At 35.5% G+C, this 18,851-nt stretch overlaps 1 long non-coding RNA gene across 22 annotated transcripts; it reads right to left on the bottom strand.

The window, feature by feature from the left end:
* Nucleotides 1–6,030: 6,030 nt before the first annotated feature.
* On the bottom strand, nt 6,031–18,446 carry LOC138882295 (uncharacterized). Of its 22 annotated transcripts, none has more exons than XR_011403797.1 (4): nt 18,286–18,446; nt 7,227–18,153; nt 7,062–7,120; nt 6,031–6,328 (listed from the first exon to the last, which is right to left on the bottom strand). It is a non-coding gene; the product is annotated as an uncharacterized lncRNA (long non-coding RNA). The 22 variants fall into 22 exon arrangements; XR_011403796.1 differs by having other exon boundaries at nt 6,031–6,315; XR_011403792.1 differs by having other exon boundaries at nt 6,031–11,587; nt 12,233–12,295; nt 13,511–18,153.
* Nucleotides 18,447–18,851: the final 405 nt, after the last annotated feature.

The raw sequence follows: 18,851 nt of genomic DNA, 5'->3' as shown, positions 1-18,851 counted from the left end.
AATAAAGACGGTAAAGTAAAGACAACTATAGAGAGAAACTGTTATATTATTCGAATTCAAACTGATGTACATAATGAACTGAAATCTCTTCTATTTATAGAAGAAAGGAAGTTGTTGTGTAAGGTGCCACTATACCAGATATGGATAATCTTCTACTGAAAGCAATGTTTATCCATAACGGAGTACTGAAAGGATAAGCTTATTATACCTGATATGGATAATCTTCTACCGGGGGTAATGTTTATCCATAACTGGGTACTGAAAGGATAAGCTTATTATACCCGGTATGGATAATCTTCTACCGGGGATAGTATTTATCCATAACGGAGTACTGAAAGGATAAGCTTATTATACCCGATATGGATAATCTTCTACCGGGGGTAATGTTTATCCATAACTGGGTACTGAAAGGATAAGCTTATTATACCCGGTATGGATAATCTTCTACCGGGGGTAATGTTTATCCATAACCGGGTATCGAAGTGATAAGCTTCTTCAGGAAGCTTATTTCCAATAGAGTACTTAAATAGATAAACATATTTACGGTGGAGTCCCATATGGATAAGCTTCTTCAGGAAGCTTATTTACAACGGAGTACTAAATGAACATCCATAATATAATATATTTATAACACTCCCCCTTGGATGTTCATTAAAAGATAATGTGCCTCATTAAAACCTTACTAGGAAAAACCACGTGGGAAAAAATCCTAGTGAAGGGAAAAGAGTACACATATTTAGTAATACGCATTGCTGGCTGCCTCATTAAAAACCTTATAAGGAAAACCCTGTGGGAAAAACCTTAGTAAGGGAAAAAGAGTACAACGCGCATTTTACTCCCCCTGAAGAAAACCTTATTTCAAATATTTGAGTCTCCGCATTCCAATCTTGTATACCATATTCTCAAAAATTGATGTTGGTAAAGACAATCTGTTGGATTGTCACTTGAACTAATTTGATGCACATCAATGTCACAATTTTCCTGAAGATCATGTATGTAGAATAATTCTGGTGAAATGTTCTTCGTTCTATCTCCTTTTATAAATCCTCCCTTTAATAGTGCTATGCATGAAACATTGTCTCCGTATAATATTGTGGGTCTTTTATCACATTCCAACCCACATGTTTCTCGAATGAATCACTGATCTCAATCATATGCATTCCCTGCTTGCCGGTTTGAAATCGAACTTTATGGGTATCGGATAAATAACCTGCATCTGCATTACCAATACGATCTGCACCACTTTTGTTAGCATTAGCAAGATAAATAAGTGCACCATCTACACCGAGATAGAGTATTTCAGGACCAAGGAGCTCCTCATCCTCTTCTAGAGGTTGGAACGGATCCTTATTCACTTCAAGTGATTGAATATTCATTGGTGTACTTAATGGGTACACTTTGTCCATGTAAAAGTATTTTTAAGACCCTCTTGGAGCTCTTCCGGAGTTCCAATAAGATTTATGTCACCAACATAAACAGCAAGTGTAACAAATTTTGATGACATTTTCTTTATAAAAATACATGGACAAATAACATAATTTATGTAACTTTCTTTCAGCAAATATTTACTGAGGCGATTATACCACACGCGCACAGATTGCTTTAAACCGTACAAAGATCTTTATAATTTGATCGAGTACATTTCTCAAGACTTTGAATTATATGCTTCGGGCATTTTCAATCCTTCAAGGATCTTCATATAGATTTAGCCAAATAAGTCATATAGGTTAAGACTTGTATCTAAATGGTATGACATCTTCAAGTGTCTGGACTGCTAGTCCGATCCTCACAATCTTTTACAATATTGTGCACTATATTGTATTAAATATATCGTCGACGATCATTTTGTGTCAGTTCCGAAGCGACATAACTTGTGGAGATCTCATCACTTTCTTTATTTTCAGGTACCTGAACTTTTTCGGGAGTTTCATGAAATGTTATGTCGTGGGCTCTTCTAGAGCTTATTTCCTCCTCATTATGATCATTTTGATCATTAGCTCCTACTATTTTTCAAGGATTGTTACCTTTGGAACCGATTGGTCTACCACGCTTCATGCGTACAGTAAACTCTATCCTTCAGGGACTTTAATTTTAATAGGAGCATTTGTCAGCTGAAATATGATATTTAATTTTGGATCAGCAAATGCTTCTGGCATTCGACTTGAATTATCTTCTAAGTGAGGATCATGATAATTCGATTCATATAGCATATTTTTCAACTGTTTATTCCATCCCCCAAATGTTAGAAAAACTAACATATATCCCCAATCATCTTTGGGAAACATATCTTTGTGTATTATGGTAGAGAAATTAATCATATACCACGCAACAAAAGATAGTAAAAATATTTGGTTTCTGATCCTAAACCAATTGTGAAGGGAGGACTTATCATATATTGTTGATCTGATGCATACAAGTGTTGCTATATGCAATTTAGAAAATCTTAGACCAACACATGAAGCTTTGTTCTCATAAGCAATGGTTTAGCCATTAATAGGAGGTATTCAATGCTAAACCAACTTGGATATAAACCAGCATTATCAAGATGAACTGTCTTGATTTCATAATCTGAAAATTATGCTCTTAATCGAGAAAAGCAATTCCAAATGCCAAACTGCAGGTTGACAATAATTACACATGTAACCATCTCATATATGCACCTATAAGTGGTTCACATGATAGGTGAACGGGCCCATATTCACCTTTTATATATTTCAGAATCAGGGGTCTTAGTCCCAACTTTAGCTGGTATAATCAATTCATTATGAGAACAAGCAACACATGAGAATTCCTGAAGAATCTTCTAGTTCTTTAGTATATGCTTATCTGAATTCTCAAATAGCTCATTTAAAAATGGCAAATGAAAACTTCAAGTTTATCATGTCATGTGTTATCTCTTAGTAAACTTCTGGTTTACTATGGCATAAACTTTTGCTTTAGTAAACTTCTGGTTTACTGTGATACATGATATAGTACAAATTAAAGAATAAGGCGGGTAACTTCTCACATACATATTATTTTACCCCCTATGATTGTGGAAACATGAAGATTATCAATCTTCCAATCATTTGTAGTCTCAATATGATAGCCATTTGTATTAGTAAACTTCAGGTTTACTACAACATATGTTTTGACCATAATCATATAATATGAATGACATATTTGTATATAAGCTCTTCGAGAGCCTTCATTTATTATCCACAATCTAATATTTATCTGGCACTACTGGTGTCATGTATTCTTTAGGCAAACATTTAGCTCTTCAGGAGTTGTTGATACATTTTGTACTATCAAATATTGCTCAGACACTGCTGGTGTCATGAGAGAAAATCACAATCAAATAAACAATGTAAAACAATTGTTTAAGCACACGAAAACTCCTCTTCATAATATTTTTCCACTTCAGGAGGCAATTTCAATTGTGTTACTTCTTCAGGAGCAAATTTAAAATACGAAATATTGAGTATATATTCTCTCAATTATATTAACTCTTCTGGAGGTGAATTGTAATGTATTCACATCAAGAGCGCGTTCATATTTACCCGACTTATTAGTATTGTCACATTCACTTCAGGGAATGGATTAATATTATCAAAAGTTCTCATCCTTCAGGAAATCGAACATAATTATCTGAATGCGCATTAATCACATCAAATTGTGATGCCTCAACTTCTTTTAAAATATTTACTACTTCAGGAGCAAATCGAGGCGTGCATTTAATATAGAGAATATTTATGTAGCTTATCTTCAATTGTAACCATAGAAAGCCTAAATTATCACTTCTGGTGATCATAGGCATATACCACTTCTGGTAGTTAACAAAATATAATTACAATGAGATATACGAAATATAACCACTTCTTGTGGTTGTATATTTCTTGCAAACTCTGCTAGAGTTTAAATTGATCTAATAATGTTATCCATATTCTTCAAAATGACATAAATAATATATATTATAGTAAACATTATTATCAAATCATAATTTTTCTTTATGTACAACAATTACATAACCATAATATCTATTACAAATAACAAAAATTAAAATATTTACATTTCTACAGATTCACCACCGATTACATGATTTGTTTCTCCTTCTGGGAGTGCAAGGTAATCAGTTACATCCAAATGCATGAAGTCTAAATTATCTTCAAAAATAAAATTTGCTTTAACATTTTTCTCTGTCTTCTTTTGGGAGGCTTGATAAAGCTCAACCAGGAGCTTTGGCATACGACAGGTATGTGACCAATGCCCTTTTTCTCCACATCTATAGCATGTATTTTCTGCATTCGGTGTTTGCACCGCTTCATGCTTTTGTTCCTTCCTTTTTCACTGTTGGTGGTGAGGAGTGTTCTTTGGTGCATTATTATTACCATGATTAGAGTTTCTTTCCCGACCACGACCATGACCACGACTGGGGCCACGACCTTTTCCACATTTAGCCTGGTGGAAGTTCGTCTCATTCACTTCAGGGAATGGACAAGAACCAGTAGGTCGGCTTTCATGATTTTTCATTAATAGCCCATTATGTTGCTCGGCTATAAGAAGATGTGAGATAAGTTCAGAATACTTTTTAAATCCCATCTCTCGATATTGCTGCTGCAGGAGCATATTCGAGGCATGAAAAATGGTGAAAGTTTTCTCCAACATATCATGATCAGTAATATTATCACCACATAACTTCAATTGGGAAATGATTCTGAACATAGCAGAATTATACTCACTGATAGATTTAAAATCTTGTAGCCTTAGATGAGTCCAATCATATCGTGCCTGTGGAAGAACGACCATCTTCAGGTGGCCATATCTATCTTTCAAATTATTCCACAGTATGACTGGATCTTTAACAGTAAGATATTCCATTTTCAGGTCCTCATCAAGGTGATGGCGTAGGAATATCATTGCTTTGGCACGGTTTTGGTTTGATGCCTGATTTTTGTCTTTGATGGTGTCTGCCAGACCCATCACATCAAGATGAATTTCAGCATCAAACACCCAAGACATGTAGCTTTTGCCCGATATATCTAGGGCTACAAATTCAAGTTTAGAAAGATTTGACATTATTTAGGAAAAGAAAGTTCTTACCTCAGATACTCTCAAAATATTTGCTCGAGATGGCAGTCTCGTGCTGATAACGTGTTATAAAATAAAGACTGTAAAGTAAAGACAAGTATAGAGAGAAACTGTTATATTATTCGAATTCAAACTGATGTACATAATGAACTGAAATCTCTTCTATTTATAGAAGAAAGGAAGCTGTTGTGTAAGCTGCTACTATACCAGATATGGATAATCTTCCACTGAGAGCAATGTTTATCCATAACGGAGTACTGAAAGGATAAGCTTATTATACCTGATATGGATAATCTTCTACCGGGGGTAGTGTTTATCCATAACTGGGTACTGAAAGGATAAGCTTATTATACCCGGTATGGATAATCTTCTACTGGGGATAGTATTTATCCATAACTGGGTACTGAAAGGATAAGCTTATTATACCCAGTATGGATAATCTTCTATCGGGAGTAATGTTTATCCATAACTGGGTACTGAAAGGATAAGCTTATTATACCCGGTATGGATAATCTTCTACCGGGGGTAATGTTTATCCATAACCGGGTATCAAAGTGATAAGTTTATTCAGGAAGCTTATTTCCAATAGAGTACTTAAATAGATAAACATATTTACGGTGGAGTCCCATATTGATAAGCTTCTTCAGAAAACTTATTTACAACGGAGTACTAAATGAACATCCATAATATAATATATTTATAACAATCCATATTTATTTCAGGCACATGGTGTGCCAGTTTTAGGTCATTCTTTAAACTTTGTCCTCTTTTTTAAAATTTTTGCAATTATAGACTCAACTAGGAGGTGACGGCATATGCCAGCACGTGCTCAATATTATAGGAGTATTGCACGTGTCAGCACGTGCTCAATATATATATATATATATATATATATATATTGTACTACTATATATATTATACTACTATAAAATACGTAATTTAAAAAGTAAAAATTAATCATTCGAAAAAGGAAAAACCAATCATATAAAATTGTTACTAAAAGATGCGATGAACAATTTGAGAATATTTGAATTATTGAACTTCGATTACTTTTTGATATTACATGAATGAACGTAACTGTAAAATTTAAACTGACATTATTGGCATACTTTTGAATGTCCCTTCTATGGAGGTCATATTATTCAGAGAACGCGTTGCTGAAGAACATCGGTTGTTTCCAAAGCTCCAGTAACGTTCAAATCCCGAAGAGTTGACAGAATAGCTTCATGTACTTATTCTCTGCAACTATGAAAAGATCCTGGACAAGCTCATAAATTTTATAGACACTATAAAGAAGACATAAGGATGATACACAACAATCTAATAGTGTCTTGTATATGTAGATATATGAAAGCATAACAAACTCAACAGGTTTAACTGAGAGTATGTTGAGTAGTCGAAGGAAAAAAGAAAGAAATAAAAAATATAAACCGATGTTGGCCTTAGAGTAGCAAAAAGACTTTGAAGTGTCCCTTTTAACCAAGCACGCGTATACAAATAAACATTGAACTGGGCAATCATGATATTAGATTGGAGTGATTAAAAGTCAATACTATGTCTCATCTTACATATTTCTTATTTTGATGATCTCCACCGAGAATGACAACATCTAGGTAGGTTGCAACTTAGAGGAGATATTAAGATGGAAAATCCTCTGTATTTTGAAGGAGGAGCCTTACACATCATTGTCTTCATTAAAAAAGTTTAGCAAAAAAAATTCCTTAGTTATTTAATCAGTATATTGAAGTAAACAATGTTCTGATTGGCACATTAAGAAGTTATTCAACAATGGAGGTATTTTGTCAAGCAAACCTATTTTGATCAGAAACCAACCATGAGTACACCCTTAATTTCAAGTGTTCCTTGTTAAGAGGGCAAACACGTAATGCAGTAAGCAAACTCAAAGAAACATACCTCGAAAAAACTATACTAAAAAAATCAATTTCTTTTTATTTATGATGGGAGCTATGGAAGCAGCAAAAGGTTCATACCTTTGGTGGTAAAATTTTTAGCTTTCTAAAGCTCGCTTCAGAATATATATGATGTGTACCTGTTCCATGGTGATAAAGTTTCTATCTAAAATAGAACATATTAGAAAAAAAAAGTATGGTGCAAAATACACATAAGCGGTTAAAACAAACATCATAATGTCTAACCTGTTGTACTCCTCCAACAACACGCGCTCCTCGCAGCTAACCACTTCTCGGCTTTTTCAAGAATATCTCTCCTACTAAAAGCTGCCTCTCTAACAGTCATGACCCCGGTTCGCCCTCCGTGAACCATTGTGACGTCGCCTAGTCTCCACGACTAGGTAAGCCTAACAATGCGGAATGTAAACAATAATTGCGGAAGAAATAATTAAAACCGAAATAGTAAAATGAAATATTGTTTAAGGTGCCGCTCGGCACATACAATAACAACTCTCGAAGCTAACAACAATTCCCAAAACCCGGAATCTCACGAATCACAAGCTAAGAGATACAAAAGAAGCTCTAACTCCGGAAATATCTAAACAAGGGGAAAATACTGAAGGACTATACTTATTACAGAAAGATAGAAAGGGACTCCTCGGTCTACAGACGCGGCAAATATACATCAAAGTCTCTACAGAAACGCCTCCTCCCAAGGATGATAGAACTGAGTGGAAGTACCTGGATCTGCACAACAAAAATGTGCAGAAGAGTAGCATGAGCACACCACAGCGGTGCCCAGTAAGTATCAAGACTAACCTCGGTGGAGTAGTGACGAGGAACAGTCAAGACACCTACCAACCCAATAAACTGTACAAATATAGGAACAACGGGACATGATATATATATAAAGACTACACGAAATGGCTAACAATACTACAATCTCCATAAGGGAAGAAAACTGCAAGCAACACGAAATACCAAAATAATGACACAGAAGAGCGAGCAAAAACACAACCCAAATCCTAGAGTTACAATACAGTAAAGATAAGCAATAACTCAAATCCTACGACAGTGTTCACCTCAGGTCTTATCCAATAATTTTCACGAAATACCGAATCTCGGACAATTACAACTCACGAGTCCCAGTACCTGAAATCTAACACTTGGCATCTTGTGCCCCCATCAGCCTCATGGTCATACTGACAACTCACTAGCTAACCAGGGCCACTCTCACATATATAATAAGTAAACGAGGGTGTACATCTATACTCAGCAAAATTAGGAGGACTTCACATCCAATAGGAGTGTTCAACTACGTGTATGCTTGTGCAAGTACTCTAACAAAATTCCTACCAGCTAATAGACGTAAGGAGAAGAGCAGACAGCACATTTGATGTTTCCTCACAACTTCCACGAGATAAAGCTCATACAGGTAAGCATACCACAATCACAATATTAAACAACAGGAATGCCCCCAAACCATCACAAACCCTCACAATCAATCCCTGACATAGCCCACCTTGTCTCGCCACATGTGCAAATAATAACATAATAAGTGTCTGCCTTGTTTCGCCACACGTGCATCATAATGTTCCCACCTTATCCCACCACATGCGAAACCCACATATAAGCATATAAACATATCCCGCCTTATCACGCCGCATGTGCAATATGTCAATAGTAACAATAGCACGGCAAAGACCTCGTCAACCCCTCAACAACAACCTCACAATAGAGACCCGTGCACAACACAACCACAACCGCACGGCAGAGACCTCGTGCACCAACACAACCACAACCGCACGGCAGAGACCTCGTGCACCAACACAACCACAATCGCACAACAGAGACCTCGTGCACCAACAACCACAACCTCACGACAATAACAATGACAGTAATACAAAATATAGCGAGTGAATCCACTCCAAAACTTCAAATCACAAGGAATCGGTATAACCAGTTCACAAGAATAGCCACAGTAAGAAAAATGAAAGGCATAAAGGGGACAATTCAACGAAAGGGGAAATTAACATATAGTGACAATCCCAAATAAACAAAATCAGTACAAGGAAGACAACACGAGTCTAGTAGTCCCAAATAAAGGCAAGTCGACGAAGATATAGGTCATCTAAACTCCGTTTAAGGTTGGGAAGTTACAAGAGCATTCGGTAATTTCAGTTAAGGGAAGGTGATCTTAGCTGCACTTAAGACTAGGCGATTAGGGGAGGGATGACAATAACTCTCAGTAACGTAGGCAGTTATGAAAAGGTAGCATGATGATAAGAGAGACGAAGTTCTTCAGTTAAATCAAACAAGATGACAATTAGGCACTAAGAGTAAATCATGCAGCAAACAATTCCAACTAAGCATGTAGAGACGAAACTAATAAGCAGGAACTCAGTCATATCAAGAATAACTCCATACATAGTGAATATAAGAACCTAAGAACCCTAAAAGCCAACTATCCACAATTAAGTCCGGGTACGCACTCGTCACCTCGTATACACAAATTTTAATTAACATAGAAGACTCAATCCTAAGGTGAAGTTCCCCACACAAGGTTAGGCAAGATACTTACCTCAAAGATGATAACTCGGTACTCTAAAATGGACTTCTCGGGCAAAAAGACCTCCGGACAGCTCATATCCAACTATAACAACTCCAAAACACACATAAATCGAATAAGGAACTATTCCGAATAATAAAATTTCAATCTTTACAAAAATATAAAAATCGACCCAAAATTCAACCCCCGGGCCCGCACCTCGGAACCCATCAAATTTTACAAAATTCGATCACCCATTCGAAATGAGTTCAACCATAAAAAATTTATCCAATTCCGATACCATTTGGTCCCTCAAATCATGATTTTTCACTTTGAAATTTTTCTTCAAAAACCAACTTTTTCCCCAACCCAAAACACAATTTAAATGATAAAAATAAAGACAAATTCATGGAATATATTTAATTCTAGTTGAAGAACACTTACCCAATCGAATTTCGTGAAAAACCCAACAAAAATCGCCATGAACCGAGCTCTAGAAGTCAAAATGTGATGAAAATAGTGAAACCCTCGATTTTGGGATATATTCTGTCTGCCTAGTTTTTTATGCATCGCGAACGCGAAGAGAGGGCCGCGTTCGCGAAGAAGAAAAGTTAAGGTTGTCCTAGGTTGCTTATCGCGAACGCGATGATGAGCTCGCGAACGCGGAGAAGAAAAAATGCAAGGCTTCACGAACGCGAAGAGAAGGACACGAACGTGAAGAGGGATTTCAAGGTGGTCAGCAACAAGGCATCGCGAACGCGAGATGCTGTTTGCGATCGCGAAGAAGGATATCAGAAGCAGTAAAACAGCAGTTCCAAAAATGGGGAAAAATACCTGTAGCTCACCCGGAACACACCCGAGGTCCGTGGGACCCTGTTTAAACTCACAAACAAGTCACACAACCTAACACGGACTCGCTCGAGGTCTCAAATCACATCAAACAATGCCGAAACGACGAATCACACCATGAATCGAACTATGAACTTCAAAATCTTCCAAATTCGAAAACTTGTGCCGAAACCGATCAAATCAACCCGGAATGACGCCAAATTTTGCAGACAAGTCCAAAATGACATGACGGAGCTGCTCCAACTCTCGAAATCGCATTCCGATCCCGATATCACAAAAGTCAACTATGGGTCAAACTTCTTCATTTTTCAAACTTTAACTTTTCCAACTTTCGCTGAAATGCCTAAATTTACCCTACGGACCTCCAAATCTGAATCCGGACGCGCGCCTAAGCCCAAAATCACCATACAAAGCTGTTGGGATTATCAAAATTTCATTCCGGGGCCGTTTACTCAAAAGGCCAATTCTGGTCAAATTCTCACTGTTCAAACTCCTAAAACTTCATTCCATCTTCAAATTCGATTCTGAATCATCTATTAACCAAATTCAACCATGCACACAATTCGATGCTCATATTATGAAGCTGTTCAAGACCTTACACCGCTGAATGGAGATTAAATTCTCAAAACGACCAGCCGTGTCGTTACACTAACTTTGTAAATCTGGATGTTAATTAGGTCAAGAGAATATGACAGATCAATTACCCCTACAAATCAGACTATATACTTGAGAGATATAACAAACATTCATGCTTATTAAAATTTCTAAATAGATATGTACTCGGAAATTAATTGATTTAGGCATATAAATAGCTCACAGCTCACTGTAGCAATGATCCAAATAGAAATTCATTTGGTTGAAAAAGGAAAAATGGATAGATGTTCGATTTACGACAGCAAGCACTTCCCAGATTTTGTAGCTTCAACATGAATAAAATAAGGCCTATAAATCTAACTATTTTACATCGCCTCTCGATTCCTATAAATTTTAGATGGATAGAGAGCTTCGAATGCGTCGCAAAAGAGGCAATTTAAGAATGACCAACCAGAAAGTAAATCTAGCACTGAATTTGAATTGAAAACTACCTTGCTTTCTTACTTGCCATTGATTCCAGAAGGTAGACAGTCTTCGCAAAAACAAACTATCTCTAAGTTTTGCAAAAAGGAAATTACTTTAACTCTTGGTTAACTGAGCATGAAAGTTCGTTAAGCTGCAATAAGCAAAAAAGAAAATTCCTTACTTAAGAAGGAAAAATAATAGAGTTTATATTAATCATGAAGATATGGAAAGACTTAATAATTGTATGGATGTGATTAGGGAAAAAATCAAAAGAGAAGTTTGAGAAGATTTGATTAGATAATCAATATAAGAAAAAACTATCAGAAAGGGAAGTTTGAGAGCCTAGACGTAGGTCTAGTACATTTTTTATCCTGCTTCCAATATACCAACAGAAGCGAATCAGGAAAAGATAGTTGAAGCTGGTGGTCTTAGTTCAGAGGATGAAACTATTCGCAGAATAGCAGCTGGTGCAATTGCAAATCTTGCAATGAGAGGTAATTCTCAATATGTAGTTCTCATTTTGTTTCCTCTTTATTTTTCCTGCAGAGGGTACTTTATGTCCTTGTCGAGGCCCTTTTTCTGCTAAGAACTACTATGTTCTGAGGATTACTTTTTGTATTTTCATTGTATACGTGCTGAATAAGAAAAAAATTCATCATTCGTTTCGGAACGGGTATTGTCTATGACATGTATGTTTAGATATTTGACGCACATAAAGTGGATTACAAAATTTAATATAAAATCATAAGATGATACAGGATAATGCAATTTTCTGCCAATAGATTATATACTTTACCACAATATATCAGGAGGAAAAAATAAATCAATATTCCCTTTTTGCATATTCCTGCATAAAAAACTCCAAATAGAAGACAAATCAGTAGTGAAGCACAAGGGAAAATAATGAAAGTAAACAAAAGAGGAAACACCAAATTTGAAGTATAACCATATTTTCTTAACAAGACACACACACATACATATAGAGTTTGAATGGTCATGCCATTTCCTTTTTTAAAACTTCGGATAGGATAGGGTTTTTGGTTGCATGTGGTATACCTCAAATGGTTACTTTTTCAACATATCTGAAATTGATTCTATGATCTTTTAGGACTCTTTGACTACTGCTTAATGTGCCAACATACTCGACGAACTGCTAAATGACTTAGAGAACTCTTGGAGGGTAAAAATCAGTTTGAGGATATACATTATTTCATGCAAACGATATATTACCCTGAGCACATATCATATTTTACAAACAATCGTAACCTTCATATGTTAATCAAAACTTAGGATAACAATAGAAAAATGTGGAAGGAATAAAGTGAATATAAATTCGGAAAGATAAACAGAAAAATGGAGAAGTAAAATCCTCAAAAAATGAAGGGGAAAAGGGTATTATGTTTGATTTCCCAAAATAAGATTTGCACTCATCAAATAGTATTGTCAAAGGCGAAAAGCTCTAAAAAGCGTTCTATGTGTATTGGGACTTCAAGGACAAAGTGCAATTTAAGTGTGCATTTTAGTAAGAAAAAAGGCGGAATGAAGGAAAAAACTAAAAATATATATGTAATTTAAGGAAAAAATAACAAATTCATTCATAATGTTTTCCTTAATAACTGATACACTTATTTGCCAATTATATTTATTGTTTAGTACTGTTCGATTCAAGATAGAATTCATGGAGTATTCACACCTTAGTGCCTTGCATTCACTAAACCACAGCTTACGCGAAGGAAAACACCCTCCGGCCTCCGTGAGCTTTTCTGAAGCTCATGGCTTAAGCGCGCCTTAAATGGGCCTTTGACAACATTGTCATCAAATATCCAAAATTATGTATAAATGTATGAAAAAAAGGGAGATTTCAAGCCAAAGTTCTTGTACTTCCATCAGATGATCATCTGATAATTTTGTATAAAGTTAATAGAGAAAGCGAGTATACAACGATACTTATCAAATGCAGTTCCAGATGCCTGAGGTTTAAGATACTAAAACCAAGCTTGCATAAGTCTTCAACTAAAAATATAAAAGCTAGTAATTTTGTCAAAGTATAGTGAGCAAAAAATATGAGAGTTACCTCGATCTACTCCATCCCAAAGAAGCAGCAGTTATGGCAGCTACCTTTATTGTTGAATGTTGCAGCCACAAGCTTTTCTTATCATCATTGGTAGCATCTAATAATAGGATACTTCTCTGGCATGCGCTAGCTAGGCATCAATGTCTTATTTAGGGACAATCCCTGTAATGCCATCCAACTCGGTAAAGCATGTTCTAGGAGAATTTCAATTAAAAAATTAACAATAAGTTTGAAGGTCCCATAGCAAGTATCTATCTTAGTTACTGAAAAGGTCAATTTATAAGGTTCTCTTGTTTTAATTATAATATTGTATGAAAGGGAAATTGGTATGCATTTCATGTTCGGTCTTTCAATAAGTAGTCAGCCACGGGCGTAGACACTCTCCCTAGTTTGATGATGGAGATATGAGTTGATTTCTACCTTTTTCCCAATGATTAATTTTTTGGTGTACTACGCAGCCTATGGGATTTTTAAACTCTTGGTCTATTTTTGTTTTAGAATCTTCTGTTATTTCTTCTTCCCACAGTAGCAGTTGTTCAATCATTAATCACTTTATATGAAATCAAATCAGATTTAACAGAGTTCTTACACCTTCAATTCTCAAACCTCCAAAATAATTGCATATCATTTCCTCCTTAAATATGTATCCCATAAAATAACTACCTCGCCCTTGAACACTTCTCCATAATCAACAAAAACAAAGCTCAATAGATCTAACCCCTTGATTGTCAACAACTTTCCCATAATTAAAAAAACCAAGCTTAACAGTAGCTGAAGTCTTAGCCATTCCATTGCTGCTAAAAAGCATGTGCAAACAACCTTTTTTTTGGTAGCAATGCAAAAGAACTACTAATTCTTGGTCATCTCTAATACCGATAAGCAGTTATGCAAACATTGATGATGATTCATGATTCTAATTCATTTTTTGTGCAGGAAAAATATTTCTGGTTAATCTTTTGCAAGACGTATTATCTACTCAACATATATCACCAACAATATATTATGAAGTTGATTTGAGGTCCTAACATAGCAGTCTCTTTCAAATAGCTTATACCACCAAAATCTAACATCACATAAAATTTAATAGAGGACTATAGATTAATAACTACTTTTTTTAACCAATTCCCAAAAGTAAAATTTGATGAGCGTCTGTGAAATATACAAGGCAAAGCAGAAACCCCTGCAAACAGTCCCATTTTTCTACTTCCGGAGACATAAAAAAATTGGTTCATGTTGCACCTGTTTTTCAATACAAAAGAAAATTAGAAAGAAGAAAAGAATTCAAGGACATAAGCAGATAATACATTGAGAATTACATATCCAGGAGAAACTATGGATTAGAATGCTACAAAACTTGATACTCTAGCCAAGGAAAGGATATTAGAGTTGTTGCCTATTTTCCCTACCACTTGAAAGCCAAATCAATATTCAAATTAGATTGGCGAGCAATGCTGAAGAGGAAGGCACATAAAAAATTAAATGGTTTATATACCTTATCAAAAAAAATGTTCATGTTATCTTAACAAACTTTAATAAGATGGTTCTCCTGTTCAAGTGTATTTATATCCAGAATATGACTGTAAGTAAAAGAGGATCACAAACATATCCCTAAATAATTTTTTGATGCTCAAAACAGGTAGAAGAAGGAAGTAGGAATGCACAATGTCCCTTATCTAGAAAATTTCAAGCTATCCACTTTTACGTCTATCCTATCCGACGAAAGCTCATATATCTTCCAATGCCTATGTAATTAAGATAGTACCCTCATCTTTTAATTCATTCTCCACAAAGCAAGCACAGGTTTGATGCTGATATCTTTCTAAAACCTCCAGGGATGGAGCAAATTTATGAAGGTCATTAGCAGAAGTGGAGCCCTTATCCTCCAAGTTCAAGTAACTCGGGTCGATTTCATTTAAGATTGGCATACAAACTTGATATTACTTTGCTCAACACAATCAAGCTCCCATATTGGAGGGTGCCTCACAAGTTCAAAGATAGCAACAACACCTTATCTCCGCTCATGTTATTGTACATATAAAAGACCCACAGTTTGGCAGTCTGAGGAAAATAGTTTGCATGTTGCATGTCCTATAATCAGACCCAAAAATATAGCTCTTGTTAGTTCCGATATTTGGCTTGAATATCAGTGTATCAGTGTAGATCTATTTTTCTTTTCAAATTTTCTTAAGGACTTATTTGGCCTGAGTATCAGTGTAGATCTATTTTTACACATTGACCATATAAAACCCCCACATTTAAAGAAAGCTCTATACCAAAATAGAGGGAAAAAATGTGAAGAACTAAATAATAAAGTTAGAAGAACAGTAGAAGAAAGGGGAGAAGAAACTGAACTAACAATATCTATGGAATCTAAGATAAATGCAAATAACTAACAATATCTATGAAATCTAAGATATATGCAAATCAGTGACAACTTAGAATATGCATGTATAGAATGGGGTAGCAAAACAGAAAAAAATATTCATAAGTACACAGGAAGAGATACGAATAGGACAGAAAGAAAGTACAAACCAAACTGACACCCAATTTTAACCAAAAAAATAAATTAAATGAAGCATTTTTATGAGGTTGTCATCCTGGAACCATTTACTAATTAATGAAATACCAATGTGTCTGAAACCCATAAGTAGCAACCATTTCTCTTTTATAAGCATTAAAATACAGATCAACAAAAATTATGACAATTAATATGAAAAATTAAAATAACCCAAAAAGGTCACTATGATGCAGCTTCTTTGCAACCTTCACATTGTCTGGTCAAATTGACTTCTTAAAACCCGAATTTCAAATCTTAGGTTAAAATCTCAAATTTTCATTAAAGTAAAAGAAATTACGTACATGCAACACTTTAGATATACGCAACATCAGATGAGCGAGATGGGATTGCCCTGTTAGTGGTGATAGCTGCTGAGTTGCTTGAGCCATTGCTAATCTATGTGATAAAAGTAAGCTCATTCACTTTTTCTGTGCAGAAGTTTGATCTCGCCAACTCCCAAAAATTCAAGAAAGTATCCACACAGTACAAAATACATTGAATTGCATAAAACAACATCATGTATTAAGAAAATAAAATAGAAATACCTACTCGTGTACATGACAAATCAACAAAGAGGAACATACATTTCAGATTCACACAGACTTGATGAACGTAAATAAGAAGGCGTTATTCACAAAATATGTATAGAAAAAGAGAAAGAAAGAGTAACATTGAAAAGATACTTCTTTAATTGTTGAATTACTTATTTGAAGTTGTTGTCTCATGGAATGTTTTCTTGTTTAGTTATTGGTGTTGAAGTTATAAAAGCAGTTATCAATTTGAGGCGAAGTTGTTAATAGTTGAGATATCATTGTTGTTGAGCTATTAAATATTATTTTATTATTGTTGAGACACTTGTACACATTATAGTGGAGTCATGACTATTTGTTGTGGAAACATTAGTGTTGTTGATTCTTTTGGCAAGTTGTAGCATATGGGAACTTGTGGTGTGAGTTATAATTATGTTGTGGTATTGATGCGCATGCAGCGATATAAGGATAGGGGTTAATGTGCATCTAACGACATAAGGTGGGATCTATGTGCGTGTTGCTAGTAAGGGAATTACTTGAAGCCACACAATGACATAATATGGGCTAAAGTGCGTGTAGCTACTTAAGAAAAAATATTTTCAAAACTATTAAAATGTAAGGCTCACGCGGCGGTATAAGGAAAGATTGTGATTTGTGATTATGAAATGAGATTATGAGGCGGTACCTCGGTTGTGATTCTTTTTGTTGTCTGTCATTGACTACACTTGTATTTGTCCGAATTATTTTCTTGATGTTCTTATTATGTGTTCCTTCCTTGTTATCTTTATTGCTTTAAATTTAATTGTATCTTACCTTAAAGTATTGCTTTATTGCCACTATTCCCTTGTTTTCATTATTAGACTAGGCTATACCTATTTAGTTTCTTCTTATCCTAGTAAGTGTATTGACTTGGCCTTGTTACTACTCTACCGAGGTTAGGCTTGATACTTACTGGGTACCATTGTGGTATACTCATACTACTCTTCTACATATTTTTGTGCAAATCTAGGTACCTCGACTCAGGATAGGCATCAGTGAGTGGATCATACAGTTCGGAGACTTCAAGGTGTACCTGCCCGGCATTCGCAAGTAATACCCAACAAACCAAAGTTGAAAAAACACATGCAACAACTGAGAAAAGAGAAAGAACTCACCAGAAAATTCTTGGGACAATCTTCAACCCAAGAGAACATGGATAAGAATGGTGAGGAGATAGTTGATTTTGCTGCACGAGAAGCAACCCAAGAGGAAGCAGCTGCATGGGCAGCTGCTGAAGTAGCTCTCAGAGCTGATGAAACGGTTGACGGGAATGGAGGACGAAAATTCAACCTGAACCGACCTCTAGTTGAATACAAATTTTAACAAAAATATGCGCAGACCTGGATGATAACTGGGAGACTACGGCATGCCAGTCTACAACCAAGGAGTATCTACTTTGCGACCCCCTCCGATCACAACCAATATTTTTGAGATCAAGCAAGGGCTACTTCAGACCATTCAGAATATTTTGAGACCGCAAGAATTCGCGATTTTCGGCTTAGCCTAATCTTTCCCATCTGGGGCGTCCGCAAACAGAAAAATTAATCAAAAATCTAAATAATATACCAAGGATTTTTAGCAACAAAATCTATGTTGAGCAAAGATCAGAAATGAGAAATTGATAATAAGAGAAAAATAACCAGGATAACCTGAGCTAAATCCCAGTAATTAAAACTTTTCTGAAGGTAGATAGAAGATTCGAATCTCGTTGCTATTATTGAGGTAAAGACGAAGAAAATCAGCAATGATTTACGGCGAGAGAGCAATGAAAGAGCAGATAAGCAAGAAGGGAATGGAACCTTGAAAGTCATTAGAAATAAACCAATAGTTATATAATAGACTATTTAAAGTGTCATCAGGTCATAGAAAAATTCATGACATAGCATCATAGCCTAATTTGACCAGTAGCTACATTGTAACGACATGACTGTTCGTTTCATGAGTTACCGTTCCGTTTCTCCCATTTTTGCTTCTTATTGTTTTGTTTATCGGTTCTATATGTGATCGGGTTGGTTGGCTCGGGTTCGGAAAGGTTTTGGTAATATTTTGGTAAGGTTTGAGACACTTAGTTTCTTTTGAGAAAGCTTAAGTTGAAAAAGTCAACCGAATTTTGACTTATGTGTTAGAGGGTTCGATCTGAGTTCCGATTGTTCGGATAGCTTTAGAAGGTGATTTGGGACTTAGGAGCGTGATCAGAATATATTTTAGAGGTCCG

Source organism: Nicotiana sylvestris, chromosome 11 (genome assembly GCF_000393655.2).
Source record: "Nicotiana sylvestris chromosome 11, ASM39365v2, whole genome shotgun sequence".
Classification (NCBI taxonomy): domain Eukaryota; kingdom Viridiplantae; phylum Streptophyta; class Magnoliopsida; order Solanales; family Solanaceae; genus Nicotiana; species Nicotiana sylvestris.
Note: the sequence above shows the minus strand (reverse complement) of the source record. Positions and strands in the feature narration are given on the sequence as shown.